We start from the raw sequence: 25391 nt of genomic DNA on the forward strand, positions 1-25391 counted from the left end.
ACTGAAGCAACATTGTAAAGAAGAATGGTCCAAAATTCCTCCACAACGATGTGAGAGACTGATAAAGTCATACAGAAAACGATTACTTCAAGCTATTGCTGCTAAAGGTGGTTCTACACGCTATTGAATCATAAGGTATACTTAGTTTTTCACACATGGCTTCTCCATTTTGGCTTTATTTTTGTTAAATAAATCATGACACAGTGTAATATGTCATGTGCTGTTGTTCATCTGAGGCTGTATTTACCTAATTTTAAGACCTGCTAAGGAACAGATGATTGTTATTATGTCCTGATATGTAAAACCATAGAATTCAAAGAGGGTGTACTTTCTTTTTCACATACCTGTACAAACAGTGGCGGCCGCCCTGAGTCTAAAGCGGCCGCCACAGCGGGTAATTTAAAACCTCGTGCAGGCGCGGTTTTTCCCCGATGCGTGCCGCGCGGCACTGGTGCCTCCGTTGCCTTTGTTGCCTCCGTTGCCTCCGTTCCGCCGGCATCCAGAGGGCACATCTGTGATGCTGGGGATCATGCTGTATGTGTGGGGGATATGGGGGATCAGGGGAAGCAGAGGCGGAGCAGCCAGGGGTCGCGGAGGAAGGAAGGGAGGCTGGGAAGATGTGGCTGGCCCGCGGCCAAGTTTGGCGCCAGCCGAAAAAAGCCCCGGAAAATCACGGGCATTTGTTAGCTTAAAGCTGGCCGCAGCAGTATGTATGTATGTATATATATATATGTTTCACAGACTAATCTGCTTTGTCCGCTTAACGAAGCAGATTAGTCTGCGAAACATATTGTGGTAAGAGCACTGTATCCCCTTCTGTATACACTACAGTATTATACTTTTTTATACTCACACAACATTGTGCACTTTTTACTGTTTTGTGATCATTGACATTGTAACATAAATTGTCTCCAGGACCAAGCAGCTGCTTTGAACCAACTGAATGAATGAACATGAACGCTGTGTCTATAGGATTACTGTACAGGATAAGAGGAAGAACGTATGCAGAGTTTTAAAAAGCTTAGTGAGGCAGAAAATAGATCGGGGTGCAGAGAAAATAACGTGTCAGTCAAAGCAAAGCTTGCAGACATAAGCTTCAATAAAACAAGAACGTTCTTGTTCACTTTTAGTTCTTACCACTTCTACCTTAACAAGCAAAGGAACTATACTAACAGACTTTAATTACTTTTCCCATGGACCATTTCCTCATAGAGCATAGAGTTATTTAATCAAAAAGTCCTCATTGATCCTTATTCAAACTCTTTGAGAAATTAACCAACAAATGTAATTGCCTGCTATAGTGTGCATAGAGATACCTAATGCATATATTGTTGCTATTTCTACTTTGATAGTATGCTTTTAAGGACAAATATAAAAACGTAAAAATGTAGAAATTGACAGCAGTAAAGGCCCACTTGGACCACACAGCCTGTCTCTTTTCCTGCTATAACCCTTGCATACTTTTTGATTCCAGACTCCATATTTAAGACACCCTTATAAATTCCTAAGCATGTTTGGATTCCTTTATTGTGTTCATTTTAATGACTGGCAGAACCCTAAATTGCCTCTTTGCCTTATTACTTCAATGTCAAAATGTTGACATAAAGTCATTATGTTATCACAACTCGCACTGAAATATACCTGCACCAGGCAGGGTTGATGTATTAATCTTAGTTGCGCCATTTTCTGGTATGTCTGCATCTAACTGTGATGAGATGAAGAATTTATGGAGTAATTGGGAGGAGTTAGGGCCGAGTTACACTTGCACCTTGGGGTAGTTGTATGTATTAAAAAGATGTCTTGCCTTACTTTTCTTGACATTTTTCTGCGTTGGTTTTTCATACCTCCATGGTGGGCCAATCCAGATTCCATAGCCTGCATTCCATGAGGGGTCAACACTACTCTATGTTCTGCCATTCACTATTGATTATTACCACTACTTCCATAAGAAGACAGCACCAAACTTTTCAACTAAGCATGAGTTGTAGCACCTCCTCTCCCACCATGAGAGGACAATTTAATTTTTTTCCATTAAATGTATACATAAAGTTTGCACATTGTTCATAATATTTGTTTGTGCCACCTTTTTGTTTTGAATTGTTTAGAACTGAGGTTAAATAGATTGGAATGGTGTCGCTTAAGCAATTTCTGAGAGATACAAATACAGCTGAACCCCTTTATAACGCAGTGGTTGGGGTCCACCTGTTGCCACTGTGTTCTAACCAAGATCGCGAGGAAATAAAATGGCCACCACAATGACTTACCCGGCATCTGCAGCTCTGCTACATTAGCTTCCAGGGAGTGGAGGGGGCAGGGCACGTGCAAGAGAAGCAATGTGGGGTGAAGAGGGGGAGGATCGCACGCAGGCTGGAGAAGCCAGTATGTGTTATAGCTGTCTGTCGGAATAGCCCGGAGCAAGCCCCACTCTCTCCTTCCTTGTGTGTTTGTGTTTGTGAGAGAGATCACAAGCAGTCTGGAGAAGCTTGTGTGGTTAAGAGGGGGAGGATCTCAAGCTTTGTGCAGAAGCCAGGATGTGTTGTGTGTGTGTTTGTTGGGTGTGTGTTGTGTGTGTGATCTGGATTGTGGCATGGCCCTTTGCTGCTGCCTAGAAGTACAAACAACGACCACCCAACATCACGCAAGGAGGGTGTTTTGCTTCTCTTCCTTTTCTTGGTTGCAGCATTGTATACATTTTTTTTAAAAACAAACAAAAAAATATGCAAACATAATATATATATATATATTTTTTTATGGGGGTATACTTTAAAAGGCAGGAAGCAGTGTGGTTGTCTGGTAGCTAGATTTGGAGTAACACATGGCATTAAAAGGAGCACAGTTTCAGGTAGCATTTCCATCGCAGTGAAGTCAGAGCAGCTTACTCTCCAGCTTGCAGCAAACCGAACACTCCCTGCTTCCTCCCTCACATACACACTCACACTGAGCACTCCCTGCCTCCTCCTCCTTCACATACAGACTCTCACACACCGAGCACTCCCTGCATCCTCCTCCTTCACATACAGACTCTCACACTGACACAGTAAATTTCTGCAATTCCCTGTAATACCACAAGCCCTTGCAATGCTAGAGAAGAAAGCTGGCTCATCCTAGAGGTCCATGGGGCATATCTCATGAACTCTTCTATCCTTTGTTGCAGAGAGGGAAGGTAAGATTGGGTTTGAACCAGCAAGCTTTCTTTTAAGCTTTTATAAAGAATTGAATAGATTTTTTTTAAACATTTTTTTTTAAAAACGGCAGCTACACTCTCACCGCGTTATAAGCAAATCCGCTTTGTAGCGGATCGCACTATAATGGGGTTGAGCTGTGTCTGAGTTGAGGGAGAGAATTTCTCAAATTCCACAGGCCGCTGTATTACACGTTTGATGCTTTCTAGGTCCCATTTTATGGATTTATGTGGATCCTCAGCAAGTGCAGTGATTCATAGTAGCATAACTAACAATGTATTTTCTGCTAAATTATGAGAAAGTGGACCCAAATGTAATGTTATGCTTACTTACTTTAATGTTGTCTAATGTTAGCTATTGCTATATTAATCTCAATGTCTCTTTCCTCTGTTATAGTTAATACAGCTCAACCCCCTTATAACGCTGTGCTTGGGGTCCAAAGAATCACATTGCGCTATAAGCGGATCGCGTTAGAAATAATGTACAATTGTATGCATTGTACAATAAAGTATTTAAGATGCCAATAATCATGTTGTAAAGTATTCAGAAATACGAAAATTGGGAACCACTCATGCATCCCGTTATAAGCGGATTCGCGTTGTAACGGATCGCATTATAACGGGGTTGAGCTGTAGTACCATAAAATTTATCAGTTATTCTGCCTTTCAGTTTTCATAGCCCAAGCTTCCTCTCGCTATATTTTTGCTTTTGTCTGGTGCTCTGATTACTGTGTTGCAGTGTACTTCTCTATATTTTACACTAGCTAAAATGCCCAGTTTCTTATGGATCGCAGTACTTTGGAGTCATAAAGCCTGGCATTGCACGGGTCTCCCTCTCTCCCTTTCTCCCTCTCTCCCTCCCTCCCTCTCACCCTCTCACCCTCCCTCCCTCTCACCCTCTCACCCTCCCTCCCTCTCACCCTACTCCCTCCCTCTCACCCTCCATCCCTCCCTCTCACCCTCCATCCCTCCCTCTCACCCTCCATCCCTCCCTCTCACCCTCCCTCCCTCTCACCCTCCCTCCCTCTCACCCTCCCTCTCACCCTCCCTCTCACCCTCCCTCCCTCTCTCCCTCCCTCACTGTCTCCCTCCCTCACTGTCTCCCTCCTCCCTCACACTCTCCTCCCTCACACTCTCCTCCCTCACACTCTCCTCCCTCACACTCTCCTCCCTCACACTCTCATCCCTCACACTCTCATCCCTCACACTCTCATCCCTCACACTCTCATCCCTCACACTCTCCTCTTCTCACCGCCTTCTCACTCTCCCTTAGTCCCCTTTTCTCTCCCAGTCTTCCCTCCCTCCCTTTCTCTCTCCTCCTCCTCATCATCTCTTTCCTTTAATACCTTATGATGTCCCCATATTATTTCCACCTTTCTCTCCTTCTCCAGCATTCTAGCTTTCCACTCACGTGTCAACGGACTTCCTCTCTTTCTTCATCTGCTTTCTATGTAAATGTTATAGCTATCTGACTCTCCTAATCTGCACCAGGCTATGCGCATTATGATATTACGTGCCAGATGCATAGGCTACCAGGAGCAACACCCAGTGACTGACTTGCTTGTAAGAGAAAATGTAATCACTGATAGAATTTATTTGTTTAAATACAAATAAAAAAGGAACACCAAGGTGCACACCCCTAAAGTCCCCTTACTATGCCTGCAAAGTTGGAGGTGTCTAGGTTTTATGGTGTTGGAGCCATGACAGAGAGACAGACTATCATACTCTCTTTTATTATTATAGATTGTCCGATTGCTTTCACTCTAAAGGAATGTACAGTACATGGTTTGAGAAACTGGACTATATAACAGCATAAAAATGCACTGCTTCACTACTGGAAACTGTAACTTTTCTGTTTAGTTTCATAACTTTATTAAAAAAAACAGTGAAACACGTATGATATATCATCACGTTTTCACTGCTACTGTAAGTGTATAATGGACTGCATGTGAGCAGTTTACTATATTTATGAGTATCTCCAAATGTCAATTCCCCACCTTGCTCAGTCCCTTTTTATTTTTTTTTACATAGGTAAATCCATAGGATCCTGGGAGCTGAATTGCATTAATTTCATGTTATTTCACCCACAGGAGCGAGCCTTAGGTTGCTATAATGTTGGCTACATCTGTATATCAAGCTATTTTGCACGTATATACCATATTGAAATAAAGAAATGACTAATAACAGCATTAAAGCCTTCAGATCATACATTACCAAGATGTATGGGGGCAAGATTAAGATAATGTATATTTCTGTTTATATGTTTGAACGAGGAGGAATAATGTAGGATCTCAAATACCAAATGCTATGTAAAAAATGAATCAACTTTAAAATATGCATTAGAACTCGATGCTTCTCTTCTGTGTATGTTTAGGATTCACTGAAGAATGCATACAAGTACAATCAGTATTAAGTTAGCCAATCACTTGATTTCAAATGTTCTTGTTTGTTGAGCAGACAAAACACCTTTTGGATCCAAAAGGAATACGTAGCAAATATACCAATCACATTACTGTTCAAATGTGGTTTAGAAATCAGAGATCAAACAATTTTTAAAGACCATTTTCTCAACAGCATTCTCCTATCAACATATTCCGATATCCGTGGCAGGTTAATGCAGGCCATTTGCACTTGGCAACCAAATCAATCCCTTTCAACTCAGGGTACGCTTTCAGACAACTGAAGCCATTTTACAGTTTCTGAAAATGATAAGCCAAAATGAAGATCAGGTTAGAGAAACCTTTGGTGACAGTGTCATTTCAGATAGAGTTTTGCTTTGGCAGTCATCTCATTTTATTTCTTATCAACTTTCTCTGCAGAGCCAATTATTTTGTGCACTGGGACCAAATAATGCCTTGCATTAAAACTCAGAGGTTTTCTGAGGGCTGCACAGGATTTCATATTTACTTATTTTTATTATCATTTAATACTTGAATATACAAAATACTGCAGCATTGTGTAGATATACTACCTATCACTTATACAAATGACATAATTTAAAAATGTTTGCTAATATTTATCACTTAAAGCTCCCAATTCTAACTGCAAAATGTTTTTTTTAGATCTTCCCTACATTTATATTATTTAGGAGCCAAATTATGTAATCAACTGCAAACAAAAGTCTTGAGTTTTGAGATTAACCTATTAAATTCAGAAAATAAGAATAAATGCTATGAGGGGTGCAAGAAAATGTGATTTAAGCCTGATAAACTGGATCATATAAAATGAAACAGCATTCATGTGCCTATTGGCTATGCATTTTGTTACTGTACTTAAAGATCCCAATGACTGACCACAATAAGAGTTAGTGAGCAAATCCCTTTATCTTGTAAATACAGGTAACATTAAACACAGTGTTTCTCCACATACATGTATAAAATAACTGACTGCATAGGGGATATATCATGGTTTGTCATTGTACTGTATAAACAACACCCAGATTAAGTTATGAGTGATTTAACAAGGTCCACAGGACAAATGAATGAAATATTTTTTAGCTAAAACTTCAAAGCAAAGGTATGGCTCCAGCTTTTGACAAGTGTGATGCCTCCCCATCATGTTTTATTTTTTTTATTTTATTTTTAGAAACTAGATCCTTTCTGATTCATCTCATTTCACTAGATTTATTCAGAATGGTCCAAGCTCAGTTCGGTCAGTGAAGGGTCATCGAAAGGCCATATTTTCAAGGCTATATATATCTAAGCAAGATGCTTCAGGGATAACTAGAGTTTGACTGCTTGGTTCATTATTGTTAAGTGAAAACATGGTTGTGATGATAGGGGGTAACCAGGCTCTCAAATAAAGGTTAAGCCCGTTTTGGTTAACCCTGATTCGTGTATAAGGGTCCAAGACAGTTAGCTCTTGGACCCAGTAACATTGTACTGTTTCCAATGTATAACATGTATTATAGGCTAAAGCAGTAAAATTCAGGGCATTATTGAAAACCCTGCTCTCTGATTGGTTAAAATTCCGGGCATTATCCACAGTAATGCCCTGAATTTCAGCAGCTTGCAAAATGCAGTTTTCAATCGGTTTATTTCCAGCCAATCAGCTTTCAGAACAGCTGGGGCAGGGGATTGGTTTGAATTAAGTAAAAGCTCTGAGACATGGCAGGGGATTGGTCAAAAAGTATCAGCCACGGTTTGACTCCTCCCCCTCCCAAACTGACTGAGATTTTCTGAGAAGATTCAGTTGAATTGGGGGGGGGGGGGAGAGACTGCAAAGAAGTAAGTGTGTTGTGTATAGAGGTGCAATGTTGTGTGTGTGTAGTGGGGGGGGGGGGTGTAGAGGTTCTGTGTTGTGTGTAGAGCTGGGGGGGAGAGTGCAAAGTTTAGTAAGTGGCTGCATTTTTTTATTGTGGCTGCAGTGTGTGTGTGTGTTGTGCTGTTGTATGTGTAGCAGCAGTTTGTGTGAGTGTAGAGCTGATGTGTGTGTGTATAGAGCTCCAGTGTGTGTCAGTAGCAGTGTTTATGGGTGTAGCATGTGTGTGTAGCAGCAGAGTTTGTGTGTGTGTAGAGCTGCTGCTGTGTGTGTAGAGGTTCTGTGTAGTGAGTGTAGAGGAGGTGCTGTGTTGTGTGTCTAGAGCTCCAGTGTGTGTGTGTGTGTGTGTAGAGGCACTGTGTTGTGTGGTGTGTGTGTGTGTGTGTGTGTGTGTGTGTGTGTGTGTGTGTGTGTGTGTGTGTGTGTGTGTGTGTGTGTGTGTGTGTGTGTGTGTGTGTGTGTGTGTGTGTGTAGCAGCAGTTTGTGTGTGAGCTTCTGCTGTGTGTGTGTGTGTGTCTGTGTACACAGAGGGGGCGGCAGTGTGTGGATATAGATAGTGTAAGAGTATATAGAGGTGGTTTCATGTATTTACCATTTTATTTGAATAAAAAAATCTATTTAACTATACAAAAGTGTCTATTATTTATGAAATAAGCCTACATTTAGCCTATAATAGTAATAATCCCCTCAGAACAGGACATTAATGGCCAATAATGCCCTGTTCTTCAGGGATTATTACTTAAATAAAAGTAATTGATGTGTTTTTTCCCTGTCCTGGCATGCCAGAGATCAGGGATTGCTATGGTATGAGTTTCAAGGGGGGTTTTGCGGAGGAATTGTTTTCAGAATGCGCCTAGGTCTTTGGGGTCCGGAGTTGTCGGCTCCCCTAAAAATGTACCCGGGAATCATGCATGATATGTCCCCTATACGCAGAGACTCAGAAAGTATATTAGAACAGATACCCAGTTTATTAAAATATACTTTATAAATGTACTGTGTGTAATGTGATTTTACATTCGGAACCCATGTCCAGACAGGCGTCGGTAAGTCTGCTGGACATCGGAGTTCAAAGAAACCAGAGGATGCCAGAGGTGAGAAAAGCATTTGGTTAGCAGGGAAGGGCTGAGTACCCAGGTCAGGAGAACAATGGCTGTCATCTAGGATGCCAATTGCTCTGCCAGACGTGAGGGAGCCTGTCCTAGCGGGTGGCATTGAGATAGCCAGGGAGTGAGGTGCCAGGCTTGCGCAGGTCTCCTGGCTATTTAATATTAGCCATTGACCTGGCTTTTCTTACCCGCTTGGCTTTGTTTGATTGCTGGGAATATTCCCACTCGATGATTGGCTGCTGAGTTTCATGAATGAAACTCAGAGTACTATAAAGAACCTGTGAGCCAATGAGATTCGAGTTCTCCAGTAGAAAGAGCGCGGACGGCTTTTCAGCGTTGCTCTTGCGCGAATAGCAGAGAAACCGGCTTCAATTTCAATCCAGAAAAGCCTGCCTGCCAGATGCTACTGTATGTCCCGACTTTTGCATCCAAGTTCTCAAAATCGAAAGTAGCACACGATCTGATGTCGCTTTCAGTTCTAGGATTGGCAGTAACTCACGGTCAAGAAAGTCCAAGTTCTCAGAAGAGATGGGAGCAGTGGCGTGTGGAACTTCACGCCGATTTGGGTTCCAGGAGATTCCGGGCTAAGTCCCGGTCAGGGTAAAGCTCTTATTTAGGGTTTCCTGCACCTAGGAAAGTCTAGTTTTCAACCCCAGATCCCCAGTAAGTGTGTCTTTTTGTCTGTATTTTGTGTTCCATTGTGTGTAAGCGAATTTGTGCGAATAAACTTACATTTATTTAATTACATGGTTTTGCTCAGTGAAGGATCATAGTTAAAAAGGTGCAAATTGCCTGGTCTCCCATGACAATGGTCTGTTGATGGCCCTGGCGAACTGATTTTAACTATTATAGCCTTCACACACATTATTTAATTTAATTTTGAGATTATGACAAGTGGAAAACAAGACTTTGCTTTGGGTATTCTGATGTGCCTCTTCCCAAACAGACATTGCATTGCAAGCCTGAAGTGGAAAGCATTTCTTTTGGTATTTCACATAGGGTTCCTTAACCAAAAAAAGTTTAGAAATAATTGCTCTATATACCCTAGGCACAACACTTTTACTGTATACTTCAAATATTTTTAAGGGTCTTGTAAAACTAATATTGATTTATTTATGGGGGGGGGGGGGGTTAACTCTGTTGAACATGCAGAATTTGGCAAATATCTCTCAAAAACATTAAAGCAGTGTTTATGGGTGTAGCAGCAGCAGCAAAGTTTGTGTGTATCAGCAGTTTGTGTGTGTAGAGCTGCTGTGTTGTGTGTGGTGATGCTGTGTGTGTTGAGTTGCTGTGTGTGTGTACAGGTGCTATGTTTTGTGTGTGTGTGTGTGTGTGTGTGTCAGCAGCAGTTTTTATGGGTGTAGCATGTGTTTGTAGTATTAACAATTGAATGAAAATTGTGACTTGGTCACAAGGTCATTCACAGAAAGTACATTTGTGGTGCACACCACACTAATTTTGTTTAATTTTATGTGAATATATACAGTGAATAACCGTGATGATAATGTGAAAAATAAAATATACAATAAAAACTAACATGTGGTGCTATATTTTCTGATTACTGCTGCCTTGAAATATAACAATAGCTATCAATACTTCATAACTGTTGGATATGTACAATTAATATGCCATAATACTGATGATATCATATCCACTGCTTGCTCTTGCAAATTGTGTTCAGATGTAAAATTATATCCACAGATGTAGGTAATGAAGTCTTATATCAATAGAACGCATCTATAGATGCCACTGCTAATCACATAGCTAAAATACACAGTTCAAATGGCAACAAATCACTTCAGAACATCAAATTAACCCATAGCTTTAGGAAACAACATACAAATACCAGAATTGATATGAGTTAAAGTTACCCTATGTTGAATAACAGTAATTATGTTGATTATAAGTGTTTGCACAGATGTGTTGTTGCAAGGAAATTGCTGTGTAACTAAGCTCACATATGAACGCTGTTTACTATAAAGCAGCACAGCTCCAACATCGCTGTCAAATTTTACTTGGAACTGCCTGTCTCTAGATGTTTAACAATAGTACTGTAGCTGGGGGGTAACTATGCAGCTAAACTGACATATGAACGCTATTTGCTATGCAACAGCACAGCTCCAACATCGCTGTCAAGTTTTCTCGGGAATACCTCTCACTAGTGAAAGCGATATATAAGCATCTTAATGTCTCCAATGGCTAGCAACAACCACTCTACTGTGTAACAATGTTGTGGATATACTTAGCTAATTTGTAGCCTCTATGCGAATTCCTTCATTGGTATACAAGCACAGATCATGTTTGTGCAGCACTGGCATCGGCAGTCTGAGAATCAGAGGCACCACGTGACGTGACGTCACCGCGTCACTTCGCCCATGCCCGTAGCCATTATTGGCCAGTAATGCCCTGTTCTTCGGGGATTATTACTTAATTATTCTTTTTTTTTCTTCAAAAAGGTACCTTGCACATTTTGATTTAAACCTCTGCATCTGTGTTTTGTAGAGGAAAGAAAAGTAGATGGTAGTGCTTGAAACGCATGTGTGTTACAAGTTTACTCTTCTTTTTTTTAGTTCTTACTAAAACTGCAAAGATTGTGCCATAGCCAAGTAGTGAATAAAACAATATACTGTAAGCATGTCAAATTGTAGGTTAAAATAAAGGGATCGATAAACCATAAGCAATGTCTGCACAGATGTACAGATTCCATCAGAACACACTCCCTGTAATAGTTCAAATGAGAAGCATGCAAAGTCTGACTTCATTAATATCTCAATATAGCAGGCAGAATCCATGAGACCTAGTCATTACAATGTGTGTGTGTGTGGCATTTCTGTGCAAACCCACTGTTGAAAAAGAACCCATCTTAACTTGAAGTTAGAATTTTTACCATCCATTAACCAACCATGTCTTTTGTCACAGAATATGTATGTGAATAAGGTGTCTTTTAATGCTTTTGTACAGAAAAATCGTATTAACACAGCAAATGTTCACTTTTTACACCGCCACATATTGCATGCATATATCTTACACGGTTAGTCACAATTTAAGCAATAGACCATGGGCCCATGTGTCACAATATAATAGAAAAGGCTCTAACAATTTTGAAGCTTATGAAGCTTATATAAACATTTGACTATTTATTACACCATTTTTAAAATTTAAACTTTGAACTGACAATAATTTATGGAAAGTAGAAAAAAAAGAACCTAAGTATATTTAAATATCATTTGTGCCTTAAATTACTACTTGTATTTTTAAAGTCTGTTGAATATATTGGGTGAATAAGTAAAATGTGTTGTCTGTGCATATTCTATATTCTGAGTATTTTCATTTTAGTGGCAATAGCCAGTTGTATTTCTCTCGTTGTTTCTTATTTAGTAAGTAAGTGTGTAACGTTGTTAAGCTTGTATTGTTATATGAGGCTGAAGGACATGCATTTCAGCATTACTGTTGCTTTTCAATATTAATATGAAATGTTGTTATGCCAATTATGTTATTTTGTGTTTCTTTTCTTTAATTAGGCTACAGGATTGGAATACAGCAACTATAAAGGAGAAACGAGGTAAGGCACAATGGTTGTCTATCATTTCATTATGAAGTAAACACTATTTTCTATTCTTTAACGGACTGAAATTCAATATACTGTGCTGGTTTATCTAATATGGCAAGCAGGCGCTCTTTTGGTCACTGTTGGGATAAAATTGTTGTGGATTTATAACAAGAGGGGCTAGTAAGGGTGTTTCAATATGATGGATGAGGACACAAATTATACACATATTATATTTCACACGTACATATATATACATATACACATATATATATATATATATATATATATATATATATATATATACACATAGACACACACATATAATGTCACCTATTTTGGTCATTGACAGTCATTCTTTTTTTTTTATCACTACCAACTTGGATTATTACTGTCAAATTCACAATTAATGGGATAACCTAAATGTCTCTTCTTATCTAGGGCTGTCACTGTCCTTAAATACTGCTAGCATTTATTTCAAACAATAGTAGCACTCACTGAAAATTCTAAAGAATGATTCATTGCTTTGATTAATAGACTAGAATTACCATTCATGAATGTAAGGCGGACAATACTGTATGTACATTTATATAATTGGCAGTATCATTTGTCACCACTTGAACACTGCATTAAGTGGATATTGTTTCAATTTATACACACTGTAGTTTAGAGAAATCAATGAAAATCCTTATTGTATTTTATTGCAATATCATTCCTGTGAATTAATGCTCTGTTAATATCTTGCATACTTGAAATATATTTTCTACCATCTCAGTTAGATTAGGTTCCAAAAGCTCTTCCAGATAACCTTACAGTAAATAAAAAATATCCCTTGTGAGCACATGCACATGTCTCCGACAGGTCTGCAACCCTGCTTTTCCCCATTATCTCTTCCACTGCAGCCAGGGATTCTGGGACTGGGAAATGACATACTAATGAGCACACAGTGTCACCTTTTGCTTCATGTCCATATTAACAAAAGGTGTGACTGTGTGCTCATTTGCATGTGATTTCCCAGAATCCCTGGCTGCAGTGGAAGCACTGCATGCTAGGAGATGCTGGTGTAGGGCAGGATTACAGACCTGTCTGAGACATGTGAATGTGCTCTCAAGGGGTATTTTAATTTGCTGTACACTGTACGGTGGAGGGTTGTAGTCACTTTTTTTACCCATCATAACTTATATAATGTATGGAGATAACCTTACACAACTTATGCAATTGCGGCTATGCCTCAGGTAGCAAAATAAGAAAGGTCCCTATGGCTTGCAATGTACTGTGTAAATAGGTAACAGTTAATCAAAATACTGTAAGATACAATAAATGAAATAGGCTACAAAGTGAATACAGTTAGTAATATACAAAAGTACTTTGTTTTTTATAAGTCCGAGTACAAACACTGCTATAAAACAGCAGTGCTTAAAGAGAAATAGCTCAGGATATGTATTCCCTCTCTGGTCTTCTATTTGTCAGAGTATGGGTAAGTCCCCAGTGGCTGCTGCGGCACGTGCTGCGGCATGCGCGCAAAGCGCTGTGATGCGTACGCTGGCAGGGAAGACAAGAATGTTGTCTTTCCATGCCGCGACGCGGTCACGTGCTCGGTGGGCAGCCAATGGAAGGGCAGATATGATAACGAACAGAGAAAAGAAACCTAGTTTTGGGCACTCTGTACATCTAATGGGTGAGATATGAAAGAATTAAAAACAAACTTTAATAAACCACTATTAAAATATTGGGGAATAAAACGCTGGAATTAAACGCTTGGACCCTAAATTCTGAACATGTAATGCCAGGTTCTGGATCAACAATAAAGATGACAGGAGCACTCAAAGGGAGTGTCCTGCAATCAGGACAGGTGGATATGATGAAACACCTGTGAGAGTAACCAGAGGTGTAAAAACTCAACTGTTGTTGTAAGTATCAGTGCACATATCCTGAATACACAGTAAACACAACGGCCACAGAAGTTGACCCTAGCTTGGTCTGCCAGTAGCTATGAACAATAATCATGGTACTGCGACACCAATAACTAGCTAGCTAGGTACTACAAAGAGTAAAACAGGTAGTGGTGGAAATCCCGTTGCTGTATAGTGTAGATAGTAAAATCAGGGTTATGAAATGAAACCCAGTCACCTGGATAGATGGTAAGTCCTAGGTGTGTTGAAACTGGGTATGTAGGGGTTAATGTATTCCCCAGCCAGATGAATTATAGCAAATGTATAGCACTAATACATACACTAGCTACACTGGTAGAAACAGCAGGGACAACTCAATGTTTGGGTTGCCTGTGACCCTCACACATAGAGTATACCTTTGTATATAAAAGATTATTCACTCGGTACATTGGTGTAGCTATGAGGTTAAACGGCACTGACCCGACACCTGCTCTGTTAATCAAAGATGGTCAATAAAGGGTCAGTGCTAGTGAGAGGGTAGATCAATAGTAACTCATAAGTAGAGTGCACAGATGTGCACTTATCTTGTACAGTACAGACAGATTGAAACAAACTACTGGTTAAAAATGCTCCCTTGGACAATCCAATAAAGAAGCCACTTAGTATTGTAAGCACGCTGCAGATGCCGGTAGACAGTGCTGCCAGCTGACTCACGTGTAGGCGTTTGAGTAATGCGCGTGCACCCGTACTCCGATGCATGCGTTTCGCGTAACAACGCTTCCTTTTACCTGCCTTGAGGAAGCGTTGTTATGCGAAACGTGCACGTTGGCATACGGGTGCACGCGCATTACTCAGACACCATTCGCAGACATGGCCACTACCCCGCACATCCCATAGCTCATCTACAGTCCGCAGACCGCGGCTGTAATCTATGCGTGCTCCACCAGGCGCACGTGCAGCAGAGCACTGGGCCGTAGCCTTAATTAAAGTATGTAGATGTTTATTGCCGATATTAACGGACAGGGCTCCTGAGTTATATTACTGACATAGTTAACTTATTCCCAGGAAAGGTACCTGACATCAAATTGTGTTGAGTGAAAAAGTTACAAAAATCCTCCACAGCGCAGAGCACAATAAGACACAACATACTGTAGAGCACGTGTCACACTCCTTCCTAGAGCCTTTTCCCGACTGTAAGAGGTTATTCATTGAAGTGGGACAGTCCAGTCGTTCACTACCACACAGAAACTCCCATTGACTTGAATGGGAATTTGCATGTGGTAGTACCAAATTCGCATTATTGCACTTTAAGGAATAACCCCCTAAAACAACCAAATTACGGTAGGCAAAACATACAATATAAGCACCAAAGAAATGCAAATGAACATACAAAGCTATCGCTTTATTTTCCAAATTCCTTAATATTCTACTTAAAGCTTCTGTCTACAATATTATACATCATCAATATTATGCACCGAAGCCTGGATTGCAGAAATAGTGACCTAGCAAATCCATAAAATGATGACTAAATTATATTACAGAAAAGTAGCCGGGTGGTGTACATATTTTCTACTGGACAACAGAATGTTCAAGTTGACACCAGCATTCAGTTGTGGGCCATTGGTGAAATTGTTCCTTTTAGGCTCTTCAAAGCTAAAACACAATGAGACCTCTTTGTCAACATATTTATTTCACATTATCCTTATGCATGGTACAGGCTTCTTTTCTTGTAGCTATGTAACTGTCAGGACCCTCTATGCAACGTGTGAAATTATCTCTTTCTCATGCTAGAGAAGTGCCATTGATTTTAAAGGAGCTTCTCCAATATGGAAAAAATAGGGAAGACATCTTCACAGCATATTGAATAGAAGGCTATGTCATCAAACTCTGTTAAAACAGAGTTAATATCACAGTCTGTAGAAAACAATTGTGTGTGTTATTATAGCATAAGTAAAGCAGAAGTCATGAACATTTCAAAAGTAAAAACAACATGCTAAGGATAACACATTCCGTGAAAAATTAGAGCATTCTTTCGGTATACAGAACACTTTCACAAAAATAGCCATAATATTGTGAGCCTTGGAACCCACGCAGTATTAGCATGCAGGGACAGTCTAACAACAAGAACTCTTTGTCCAGAAGTGATGCAATAGACCCTAATTGACTCACCATCATAAAATTAGATACAGTATTTATATACTGTATATATCTATTACCATAATTTCTAGTACTACAAACCGGACACTTCAGCATCTGCCAAGAAGCCAAGTAGTATGCTGCTACATTAATGTATTTCAGGGGTGAGCAAACAGGGGGATGCTAGATTTTCAAGAGGGAAGGTGGGCGAGGCGCTTACAGAAGCCCAGCGCGCTTCCCCACAAAATGTAAATTAAATGACGAGGGAGCGCATGAGGCCTCTATAACTCCCTCTTACCTTGTCTCTGGCGGCTTCTGGCAACGTATTACTATGACAACGCCTTTCAGTCAAATGGCTGCATATTGCGCGACTTCACATGATGTCGGGACGTCAGATGATGCCAGAGAAAAAGGTCAGAGGGGCGTAGGCAAGGGGGCACAGACAAAAACATTTGCGCACCCCTGATGTATTGTACAGATCCTCTCTGCCATTTGAAATGTGCCTCAAAATTTGATAATAAAAAGATGAGTAACACTTCTTTTGTATTTTTTTCCCCTGACCACATTTATTCCATTTATTCCATAACGGTCTGCGGGGCGGTGCGCCTATAAAGGGATTCTATTCTGTGTACCTCTCTAGATACACTCGTCTGTTCATATACCCACTCCCTAGGCAGCACGCCCTAACCAACAAGGGGTTTTCGAGCGAGGTCTCTATCTATGGGTATTTATATATTGGTTTCAGACAAGGAGCTAGTTTTAAAAAAAAATTGTTCAGAGAATCAACTTTTTGTAAGGCAAAGGTTCTAACCACTCTATGGTTATCTCACTGGAATTGGGCTAAATGTTACCCTAACTTGGAGAGGCAACTTTAACAGCATATTGAATAAGCACAAATATGAGGAATATTTCTCCTTTCGCATAAGGCATGGTTTATAGACACATCGGCTATTAAGTCAACATTTTATTTTATTTTTAATGTGTATCACATAACTGAGGATTTTGCTAAGGTGATTTTTAAAGAAAGCCAACTTGAAGAACCCACTTTATCATTACTTTTCAAGGTGATCTTGTTTCTGTCCTCATTCAAACAGCAGTAGGCAGCAGATCACAGCATATGCAACCTACTACTGTACATGCAGACGATCGTACGTTGGCATTCTGACAGCTGCTCATGCAGTACTGTATATCATCAGAGATTACGTTTCACCACAGAATAAAAAAGGAAAATAATGAGAGAGAAATTATTTTAAGAGGCTTCAGTGTATTGGTTGGTGCTATTATAATACAGCTCTATCTTTCATTGTTTTCCTATGTAATGGTAATACCGGTAAGTAACCCAAAGCCTTATATGATTAATATGTGCACACAATCCATGTAAACTGCAAAGCAAAAGTTTGGCTTTGCTTGAACATATCCTTGTTTTAAATGATATCACAAAACATATTTGTAAGATTATGATAATGTTGGTCTATAATTAATAGAAATGACTCTTACATGCTTGATATACATAGCTTTATTGGATATATGTTTTAGTTTTTTTACTACAAGGATTCTTTTACCATTCCACCTTCCTTCACCTGGACCCTCACAATATGGCAACAGTTGGAGGCATTTAAATGAAATTCAATAGCAACATTATACTGTACAGTATGTATTTGTGTGGATGTTAAACATATTTGTTTTCAGTCCCACTCTAGCAATTCAGATTATCTTGGTTAACAATTCACCAAATGAAATGAGGTCAGGTGTTAAAGTAACCCCAGCATATTTAGGAATTGTGTGTGTGTGTGTGTGTGTGTGTGTGTGTCAGCAGCAGTGTTTATGGGTGTAGCAGCAGCAGTGTGTGTGTGTGTGTGTGTGTGTGTGTGTGTGTGTGTGTGTGTGTGTGTGTGTGTGTGTGTGTGTGTGTGTGTGTGTGTGTGTGTGTGTGTGTGTCAGCAGCAGTGTTTATGCGTGTAGCAGCAGCAGTGTGTGTGTGTGTGTGTGTGTGTGTGTGTGTGTGTGTGTGTGTGTGTGTGTGTGTGTGTGTGTGTGTGTGTGTGTGTGTGTGTGTGTGTGTGTGTGTGTGTGTGTGTGTGTGTGTGTGTGTGTGTGTGATCCAGTCTGCGGAACTGTTTTCTATTTTATATGACAGACAAAGCTTTATGTTCAGCAAGGGATAATGAGTTGTGTTCAATATGGTGTTTTAGAACACGGTTTGTACTTATTTTAGCGCCTTTAATGTTTACAAACATTTAAAAAGATTATTCATAGTTACATAAAAATAGTAAAGTATTTCCCATTCTGTACCTTTAAATATAATAGCATGCAAACAATTTGCCTAAGATTAAACAATCATATGAACTGCTTTTTGCTTTTACTTTAGTAAAATGCTAAAGAGAAATAACCAAAGCACAAATCATAATCTTGAAAATAAGTAGGAGGAAATAGTCAGATTTTCTGAGTTGGCCAAAGAGGAGAATGCTGTACATAATGTTTTATGATTGAAACGCCATCGTTTAGCATGGCTAAATGTTTCACAAAATGTAAATTTTCCCACACAGGAAATCGCTACAGTGGTCAACAGTATGTATTAAGCAGTACTGTATGTATTAAGTGTGTTGAAAAATAGTAAAATATCTAAATATACACATCACTGGTCAGATGACTTGGAGCCACCTCTCATGTGGCAGAGTTATTAAATACAAAAAAATAAAACACTTGTTTACACCCTCTTGTGTGTCAAAAACTCCTCATTAGCTGACACAAGTGCAGGCAGCTTCATGCATCAACATTTATTGATGCATTTTCACATTTTTTTCTTAGCTCCAATTTAAAAACACAGATTTTTGAACATGATATACAGTGTATAACCCGCTGCAAAATGTGACAAAGCAGTTTTATACATTTTTATAAATACAGCGTAAATTGCAATCACATTTCTAATAACTACATCATACATTAATCATTTTAGCAGTAGGGATTTCCCCTTTTTGTTTATAAAGAAGTGTGGTCTGCTGGAATCTTGTAAACCACTGCTTCATTTTTTATTTTTTTTTATAGCGTTCTTATCTCTGGAAGAGGAGAGGAGCAGGTGTACTGTAGATGAAAAGGAAAACAGGAATTTTAAGTAGGGAGGTTGTGTTAAAACAATCTTGCTTGTACTCTATACTCAAGTTAGCTCCAGATTATGTAAGAGTTGGTATTCAGATAAAAGGATGTAAAACCTACTGAATATGAATGAGACTGGAAACAGCCAAGAACACAGTTAATGAAATCCATTACCCATGGGGCATAAATAATTACCGAGTAAACTACGTGGTTGTTTTTCTACTCTTTCAAATGTGCACATATTTCCAGATATGTTTTGAAATATGTCATACTTGCTAATATTCTGTTTTTATTTTGGAAGCCTAGCATTCAGTCATTCCAGAAATGTTTATTGCATGTGTAACTGAGAATGAGTAGTTAGCAGGGCAGAATACTTCTAATAACTGCAATAACCTCTGTTCTGATGTGGTAGCATTCTATTGCCAGACAAGTGATATCGATCTGACAGCAATATTGCTACTGTAGTCTCTCAATCTAAGCCTCTCGCTTTATTACCATAACTTTACCGTCTCAAGATGAGTGTGCCATGTGCTTGCTTAGATAATATTGATTTTTAGAAACTACTTTGCTGCTGGAAACCAGTCCTGTAGCAACCAAAGTTAAATGAGCTTGATCATGAAAACAGATCATATGAACATAAAGTCACACCTTGGCTTTTATTGGAGACTAAAAATCAGTCGATGTTAGTCCAGTACCAATCTGAATTAGCAGCTATATAAGATTCAAATGCATTTTCTACAATGTGCTCATTCTGTCCTATTCTTCTAGAATGACTAAAGAACTACAGCCCCAAAAACGAAGACATAATTCGAATAAAACTATGTTTATCAAGTAGATGCCATTAGGTTAAGTACGCCTAATTGTCAATTCAAATTCAATTAAAGCAGGAGGCAGCCCAAAAGTGACATGGATTTTGTGACAGGATTTAAACTGGTGTTCCTCAGAGCTGAATCGAGCCATTGTCAGCTCTAGGGTTCCTTTGGCTCCTGGCATACTGTAGTTACAGCTTGGTGTAGGTGCATCCTGTTTTTTTTTTTTTTTTAAAGATAATGCACTTGGATATCCAATGGGAAGCCACAATATCATCCATTACGGCTTCCTATTGGCTTGCAGTTTGGTGGCCTATTATGTTTTATCAGGATGGGAGGGTTATACCAGTACCTGAATTGATAAGTATCTCGGGAACCAGGTTGTCCCCAGAACAAGAAATAGTCACATTCAGACTCAGAGGACACCCTCGTTTAAATCCTGTTAAACATGAATTTTTAAAAAACGAACATTGCTGCTTTAAAAGCTACTACGGATATTTTAAATTGTATTATCTTGTCATGACAAAAGGATTCTTCCAAAAGCTCTACTTATTCATCTTTCAAGCTTTAAGTATATACCATATACTGTATGTGGGTATCTTTGATTTCTGTAAGGAAACTGCTCTCTGGCTTTGTTCTATATGCAGTATGGTGTATGTGCAAAAGAAAGAATAATGTTCTTTAAACACATCAATATATTTTTTATTACGCGCTTCCTACAGAGGATACAGTGTACAGCAAAACAGTTGTTACATTTTACTTAGATTGCTAGCCAGGAGTTTACAAGATTTTGTTTTCTTTATTTGATGCTATGGAGCAGACAAATTATGGAAAAGGGTGCAATACAGTATGTGAAACGTTTGACAATCATTTGTTCATTGCCAAACTCTACCCTAACCTCTCCCACTGACCCCCCCAAAATCAAGAGCACATGCCCACAAGAGCTGCAAAGTACCTTTGTACAGTACACTGATTTTAGAAGATGCGATACGAAAATGTATCAGTTATTAATATAATGCCAAAAGTGTCTTAGTATATATGACTTAATACTGTCTTATTCGTATATGGTTCACTAAAGGGTCACAGTATGCGGTGACTTGGTCGATAGGTATAATTTTGAATTTGTAATACTTTTATATTAAAGTAGGTCTGTAGTCAAAACCATATAATCACCAAGATTCCTCACAAACAAGGATGCTAAATTATCTTATGGTAATATTAAAGAATACTCATGAACACATTCACGTGTCCCAGACAGGTCCCCAAACCTGCCTTACCCCATACTCACATTGCTTCCACTGCAGCCAAGGACTCTGGGTAATGATATGCAAATGAGCACTTATGGTGCGTCGCTTTTTGCTTCTGTAACGGTGTTTCCCCCCCCCCCATCTCATATTGGCCCCTTACGTGAGGAAACTGCCCCATGTTACATGTACTACAGTGTGGTGCACCTGCTGGCTTACAGGACTCCCGAGTCTCCCGCTTGATGGTATAGGGAAATACATCAGGACTGGCTCGTGAGGTAATGCTGAGAACTACTCACTTCTGGTACAGCGCCTCCATCTCTTCCAGGTCCCCACGACAGCAGGGAGGAGTCTCTGGAAGAGAACCCCTGGGTTCAGCTTCTCCCTGAAGGACTCCACTCTCAGGCAAGAAGGTTCTTTCAAACTGGACACTCTTTATTGGCATCTTGACTGGCAGACTGCCCATCATTGCGGCCGGTCTCTAGCCGCACATCATCAAGGTTGCCCACCTCAAGGAAGTCCCTGGACACCACTCCTAGTCAGGGCCCTAGAAGCTGTCCTTGCTCTTCCCTTACTCTCTAATAGAGTAAGGAGAATAGTCTGCCCACCTCTCCCCTAAGGGAGGGCCACAATCCTTGCTAGAGCCCTGGCACTGTGTTGGGTCAGACAGTCACACACTCTGCAACTTCAACACAGACACTAAATTCAGGAAGTGATGTGTACTATATAGCTCCAGTAGGCACCCCCCCTGTGTCACTATAAGTGGACACAGAGCATGATGTCACTTCCTTCACTACACAATACACATCACAGGGGATGAGGGCAAACCTCATGATTACTCCTGGCAGACCTTCCCTTTTAACAGGAATTATTGCACAGGAGGAGAGAGGCATGTAACTCCAAATTTACACAGGGCTACACTTCTTTAACATGTATCTATGATTTTAATATTATGCCCATTTTCATAAGAAAGATACATTTTATTTTTGTGGTACTGTAGCTGCTACTAAAAGGATCTCTGAACATATTTATATAGGTAGACAAACTGTAAAGAGACAGAACAATGTCATGATGATTCCAGTCTGAACGTCTTAAAACCAAGGGAACTTTGGCGTACAAGCAAAGTACATGTGATGTGTAAGACTGAGCACCACAGGCTCTGCTATTCTCCCATTAGTCAGAAAATCAAGACTGATTACAAGTCATTACTAAGCAAGATGCTGCATTCATGAAAACTATGGAAGAAAATTGATATGGCATTGTTATTATTATTACTACTACTGTCTCAGCTTGTGGTATTATTGAAGTAATACTACCAGTGAAGGTATTAGTCAGATAGATAAAACATTCATTAACATTTCCTATTTGTAGCAAATTGGTTAATGTAGTCAACGCTATTGGCAGTTTTAACTATTTGTACTGCAAGAAAAACTCATGAACAGTATGGGGGCTATGCACTAAGCTGTGATACGTCGTTTTAAGAGCGCAAAATGGCTTTTAAGGCCGATACAGGCTGCTGTGAGATTCACTACGCAGTGATAACAGCACTTTATCGGCCTTAAAATGCATTTTTTCTGGCCTGTGAGCAAAACCCGTCCGATCAGGCAAAAAAAGGCAAATGCGCCGATTTTTGCAAGTCCGCAAGATTCTCTAAACAGCGCTAAGTCATTCGTGCTTTAAAAGCCCGCTGGAAAAATGCACCAGCTAAAGGCAGGCACAAAAGGAGCTGGACTTAGAAAAAATTATTTGTTTACCTTTTTTCAGGCACACCATCCATACAACAGGCCGGCTGGTGTCCCAGGGTGATCCCCGTGGGAGTCCAGGGGTCGCCGCGGGCCTGCGGTACCAATGATCTGCCCCAAAAAAATAAACAATACTTTTTTTTAAATACCAATCCCTCGTCCCTCATCCCCCGCCCCCTAATACATATAGTACAATAATAGGCAAATTTACTATTATCCAAATATGGATAATAGTGCATTTGCCCATTTAAAATACATTATTCAGCATAAATAAAGTAAATAAATATTGCATTCACCCCTGCTAGATTGCCACGATGAAGGCCGTCCTCGTCCTGCGGTGCTGCAAACAAAACAGTACAATAAAAAGTGACAATATAATAGTAACCGCTATAGTAATTATGGGGTTTACCCACCCTCCCCCACTACCCAACTGGCAGGCCTAAACACCCTCCCCCACTACCCACCTGGGAGGCCTAACCACCCACCCTTGGGGACAATACCCCTTTCACCCACCCCCGCTACCCACAATAAAAACAATACACACACCAGCCCCACTACCCACCTCCTATGCCCCACTATAAACATTACAATATTTAATAAACATTAATACATAAACCCTGTGCCCCCCTATAAAAACATGATTTATTATTTTACATACAGGATGAATACCCGAGCCCGACGGGAGTCCCCGTTGGTCCTGCCGGGTGTCTGCAGGCCCCACAGTGCATCCCCGGGTGGTCCCCGCTAGTTGCTGTAGGCCTCCAGGTGGTCCCTGCGAGCCCCAATGGGGTCCATGGGTGATATCCGTGGTTCCCCGGGCCATCCCCGTAGGCATTCGGGTGTCCTCAGGTGGTCTTCATGAGTCCCCACATTTCAATCAATACAACCCCCCGCCCCCCTCCACCAAACACACACAGTACAGTAATGGGCAAAATAACTATTATCCAGATATGGTAATAAATTATTTGTCCATTATTAAACACATTAACCAGCATAAATAAAGTAAATAAATCCATTCTACTTACCCCTGGCAATATGATGGGCCTCCTCATCAGGATATGCAATGTAGCTACCTCCGTTGCCAGAAAAATACATTGCAAATACATTCTAATGGCCCCTAGCCCCTTAATCACCTTAGCGGGCACCAAAAACATTGTAAGCTCCACGGGGCAGGGACCTGTGCCTGCAAAATGTCTCTGTTAAGCGCTATGTAAAAACTAGCAGCGCTATATAAGAACGTGCTATTATTATTATTATTATTGCGAAAGTAATTAAGGGGTTAACCCACCCTGCCCTGATACCCACAAAGGAGCCCTAGCCACCCACCCCAGGCAACTACCCCCACCTTTCACCCATTCATTTGTACAAAGAAATGGGTAAGGATTAAAAAAACATGCCCAAATAAAAAACATAACATAGCTACAACAAACACAGCACAGCAGTAATTTTGCCCATTACTGTACTGTATGTGTTAGGGGGTAGGGGGTGTATTTATTTTAAAGTATTTATGTATTTTTTATTTATTTTTTTTGGACAGAGGATTGGTACTTCAGGCAAGCGGGGAACCCCGGACACCCGCGGGGACCACCCAACCGCGGGGACCACCCGAGGGCCACCGCCGACCTATTCCTGTGCATCCAAAAAAAAATTAAGCTATTTGATGTATCCTAGGGGGATATAGGGATTGTTGGGGGCACAAGGGGTGGGTGTGTTGTATATTGCAATGTTTATCGGGGGAAATTGTCCCCAATAAACATGCTATTGTGCCTTAACCCCTTCATTGCCTTAGCGGATAGCCGCTAAGGTAATGAAGCTGCTTTAATGTCATTTTTTATATAGTGTGCAGGAGCAGGGGGTCTCCTGAGCTGAACCGCATTGATTTCTGGCTCAGGGACCCCCTGCTTTCCAAGTTACGGGCCCCGGTATGGGGCATCAGCTGCCAGTATCGCCACCAACTTTATAGCGTCCACGTCGCGTTACATGTGACATGTAAATAATGGGATACCGGCACCCCATATCTGGATCTGTAACTCGGGAAGTAGGGGGTCCCCGAGGTTGAAATCAATGCGGTTCAGCTCGGGAGACCCCCTGCTCCCACACACTATTAATAAAAATGACATTAATGCAGCTTCATTACATTAGCGGCTATCCGCTACGGTAATTAATTATTTTTTATTGATATGTATGTTTTGATACTAGTGTAGATGAGCAGGGGGTCTCCTGAGCTGAACCGCATTGGTTTCAGCCTCGGGGACCGCCTACTTCATGAGATACAGGCCCCGTTATGGGGTGCCGGTATCCCCCTGCATGATTTAAATCCCCCTGTCACGTGACACGGGAGATTTAAAAACACAGGGGATACCGGCACCCTAACTAGGCCT

General features: G+C 40.4%; 1 protein-coding gene across 38 annotated transcripts in view; it reads left to right on the forward strand.

Annotated features, from left to right (window-relative positions):
* PTPRD (protein tyrosine phosphatase receptor type D) overlaps nucleotides 1–25391 on the forward strand; it is a 1925499-nt gene that overhangs the window by 1289724 nt on the left and 610384 nt on the right. For all 38 annotated transcript variants that reach the window (XM_075596164.1, XM_075596174.1, XM_075596156.1 and 35 more), the window contains exon 7: nucleotides 12069–12109. The gene's annotated coding sequence lies outside the window, so the exon portion shown is untranslated. The remainder of the gene's footprint in view (nucleotides 1–12068; nucleotides 12110–25391) is intronic.

The sequence above is a fragment of the Ascaphus truei genome, chromosome 1 (assembly GCF_040206685.1).
Source record: "Ascaphus truei isolate aAscTru1 chromosome 1, aAscTru1.hap1, whole genome shotgun sequence".
Lineage (NCBI taxonomy): Eukaryota > Metazoa > Chordata > Amphibia > Anura > Ascaphidae > Ascaphus > Ascaphus truei.